Source organism: Bison bison, unplaced genomic scaffold (genome assembly GCF_000754665.1).
Source record: "Bison bison bison isolate TAMUID 2011002044 unplaced genomic scaffold, Bison_UMD1.0 scf7180017864332, whole genome shotgun sequence".
Taxonomy (NCBI): domain Eukaryota; kingdom Metazoa; phylum Chordata; class Mammalia; order Artiodactyla; family Bovidae; genus Bison; species Bison bison.
This window is the reverse complement of record NW_011494904.1, coordinates 571080-575318: the sequence shown is the minus strand read 5'-3', so window position 1 is coordinate 575318 and position 4239 is coordinate 571080.

Here is a 4239-nt window from a genome sequence, read left to right as displayed (position 1 = left end):
CTTTTTCTTGGAAGTGGTTTTGATCATCACCTCCTGCACAATGTTATGGAATTCTGTCTGTAGTTCTTCAGGCACTCTGTCTATCAGAACAAATCCCTTGAATCTATTTATCACTTCCACTTTATAATCATAAGTGATTTGATTTTTTGGCGTACTTGTTCTCCCAAGTCTGAATTTTGCCATAGGGAGCTCATGATTGAGCCACAATCAGCTGCTGGTTTTATTTTTGCTCTACTGTTAGAGCTTGTTTATCTTCTGCTGCAAAGAATGTAATCAGTCTGATTTTGGTATTGACCATCTGCCTATGTTCATGTGTAAATCAATTGTAGCAATTAATATCAAGCAAATTTTCTAAGTTCCAACCGTACTTAGATTTTAGCTTTTCTCCAACCTAATGTATTCTTTTTAAAGTCTTTCCTCTGAAGATCTCCTCTTTCACTTTCTTCTTCTTTCCCTCTAGGAAATTCCTACTCATCTTCCAGGGCAAACTGGTGCTCTCCCTTCTCTGGGGAAGTACTCTTGACATCCTCAGGCTATATGCTCTCAGAGCACTCTGGGAACATCCTTTTTATGGAACTCATTGCACTGTAATCTGCCTGCCCCCATTATGAGTTTGTCAATGAAGGGGACTTCCCTCATTCCTTTTTTGCATCCTTTTACTCCTCACTACAATGACCCTACAGAACTGAAATATTTATAGATGTTCATTGAGTGGGCTTCCCAGGTAGCACCAGTGTTAAAGACATGCCTGCCAATACAAGAGTCACAAGAGATGCAGGTTAAATCCATGGATTGGGAAGATCCCTTGGAGGAGAGCATGGTAACCCACTCCAGCATTTTTGCCTGGAGAATCCCATGGACCAAGGAGCATGGTGGGTTACAGTCCATAGGGTCACAAAGAGTCAGACATGACTGAAGTGACTCGGCACGCAGACACAAGTTGAATATGTAAAGAATACACTAACAATCAAAGTAATTTAAAAAATGCTTTTAAAGAAATGTTTAATATTTATTTGAGATAAAAAAATGTCAAAAAAAGGCATGACATTGTACAGAAGAAATATGACTCTGAAGAAATTGATACCAATGAAGTAACAATGCATATTGGTTATATTCTGATAAGGTTTATGGAGAAAGATAGAGAAAGGTGATCATCAATTACTCTTAATTGGCCACAGAGTAAAGTTTGGCCAATGTATATCCAAATATTTTAGTCAATTACTGCTCATATTGCTTTGTGGGAAGAAAAGAAGAACACTGAAAAGTTTTACTAGGTATTTTTTTTGAGACAAACCTGAAAACACACATTGCAAAGTAGGCACTAAGCCACTTGATGGCTAGGATTTCAGTATTTTTCCAGGTTGATACAGCTTATTGTTGTGGAGCAGTGTCAGGAGGTTGGTTGATCTTTGACATTTTGGTGACAACATTACCATCAAATGCTAATGTCAGCAAACTGAAGAGGCTAAAAAGAAATTTTAAAAGGAAATGAACATTGTTTCCACATGTTTAGAGACACGGCAGATATTCATAATGTTAGTGACACACGTCAGATATATATATTTAAATTTATCTTGACTATTTCCTGAAAGTAAAGGGCCCAATTGCTGATGCTCCCATGATCTCTTGATTGCTTTGAGAGATAAAACCTACTTAAATGACAAGGAATTTGTTTAAAATCACTCTATACTTTTAAACAAAGATAGATTTTGTGAATCAACAAAATGCAAGTGAAACTTTCAGATAACTGTCTACAATTTTAGCTATCGGCCAAAATTGGAAGCTATAATTAGCTTTACAATATAAAATATTTACAAGGAAAATACCTATTGTAAATGAAATGGTAATATTTCTTGCAAACAGACACTGGAGACTATTAATATACATCCAATAGCCTTAAGCCCTATAGGAGCAAGAGCTTAAAGTTTTGAATAGTGAGTGGAGGTTATCCCATTGCCTACAAATATCCATTTTTTTTTTCAAACACAGAAACTCAAAAAATGTGTGTGGCCTATTCTAAAGTGCTATAATGAGCTCTTACTTCTGAAAGTAAGTGCAGGTGAATGTTGCTTTGAGAGTGATACAATGGTATTTTACACTGACTCAGTTACCTCTTTTTAGGACCTGCAGTTCAGTTCAATTCAGTTCAGTCACTCAGTCATGTCCAACTCTTTGTGACCCCATGAATCACAGCACACCAGGCCTCCCTGCCCATCACCAACTCCCGGAGTTCATCCAAACTCATGTGCATCGAGTTGGTGATGCCATCCAGCCATCTCATCCTTTGTTGTCCCCTTCTCCTCCTGCCTCCAACCCCTCCCAGCATCAGGGTCTTTTCCAATGAGTCAACTCTTTGAATGAGGTGGCCAAAGTACTGGAGTTTCGCCTCAGCATCAGTCCTTCCAATGAGCACCCAAGACTGATCTGCTTTAGGAAGGACTGGTTGGATCTTCTTGCAATCCAAGGGAATCTCAAGAGTCTTCTCCAACAGCAGAGCTCAAAACCATCAATTCTTCAGCACTCAGCTTTCTTCACAGTCCAACTCTCACATCCATACATGACCATTGGAAAAAACATAGCCTTGACTAGATGGACCTTTGTTGGCAAAGTGATTCTCTGCTTTGTAATATGCTGTCTAGGTTGGTCATAACTTTCCTTCCAAGGAGTAACCGTCTTTTAATTTCATGGCTGCAATCACCATCTGCAGTGATTTTGGAGCCCAGGAAAATAAAGTCTGACACTGTTTCCACTGTTTCCCCATCTATTTCCCATGAAGTGATGGGACCGGATGCCATGATCTTCGTTTTCTCAATGTTGAACTTTAAGGCAACTTTTTCACTCTTCTCTTTCACTTTCATCAAGAGACTTTTTAGTTCCTCTTCACTTTCTGCCATAAGGGTGGTGTCATCTGTATATCTGAGGTTATTGATACATCTCCCAGCAATCTTGATTCCAGCTTTGCTTCTTCCAGCTCAGTGTTTCTCATGATGTACTCTTCATATAAGTTAAATAAGCAGGGTGACGATATACAGCCTTGATGTACTCCTTTTCCTATTTGGAACCATTCTGTTGTTCCATGTCCAGTTCTAACTGTTGCTTCCTGACCTGCATATAGGTTTCTCAAGAGGCAGGTCAGGTGGTCTGGTATTCCCATCACTTTCAGGATTTTCCACAGTTTATTGTGATCCACACAGTCAAAGGCTTTGGCATAGTCAATAAAGCAGAAATAGATTTTTTTTGGAACTCTTGTTTTTTCGATGATCCAGTGGATGTTGGCAATTTGATCTCTGGGTCCTCTGCCTTTTCTAAAACCAGCTTGAACATCTGGAAGTTCACGGTTCACATATTGCTGAAGCCTGGCTTGGAGAATTTTGAGCATTATTTTACTAGCTTGTGAGATGAGGGCAATTGTGTGGTAGTTTGCACATTCTTTGTCATTGCCTTTCTTTGGGATTGAAATGAAAACTGACCTTTTCCAGTCCTGTGGCCACTGCTGAGTTTTCCAATTTAGGACCTTAGTTACCATGAAACAGTTAACAGAAGCCAGTAACTCCTTCATAATGTAGACCCACAGCCAGGAGTCTTCAATGTTGGCTATTACAGTGAGACTTGAGTTTGACCTTGATACACCTTGCCACATTTTATCTTCTGTTCTTCCACCTCCCTATTAATAATGCACTTGATTTCACTTCACAAATGTTTGGTTTACCAAAGTTAGCAAGGTCTTGCCTAGTGGCTCTGACAGTGAAGAATCTGCCTGCAATACTGGAGACCCAGGTTTGATCCCTGTGTTGAGAAGATCCCCTGGTGAATGGAATGGCTGACAACTCCCATATTCTTGTCTGGAGAATTCCATGGACAGAGGAGCCTGGGAGGCTACAGTTTATGGGGGTGCAAAGAGTCAAACATGACTGAGTGACTAACACTAATTAGCTAACTAAAGTCAGCAAAATCTTTCCATCCTATAAGGATGGAAATTAAGAGTTTTTGTAAGGTACAGAAATACAAGGAAGAAGGAAGTATTCATATTCATTCATAATCCCACTAGGTAGAGACAATAGCTATGTACATTTTTAAATGTGTAAAGACAGTATTTAATCAGTGCATAATATTTTATTGAATAGTTGAATCATAATATTTTAGTTTTATTTTTTATGTTGTTTCCAAATTTATATTGATTAAAATCACAATATTATCTTTATGTTTAAAATTTTAAATCATTTCTTAAAATAATTTCTA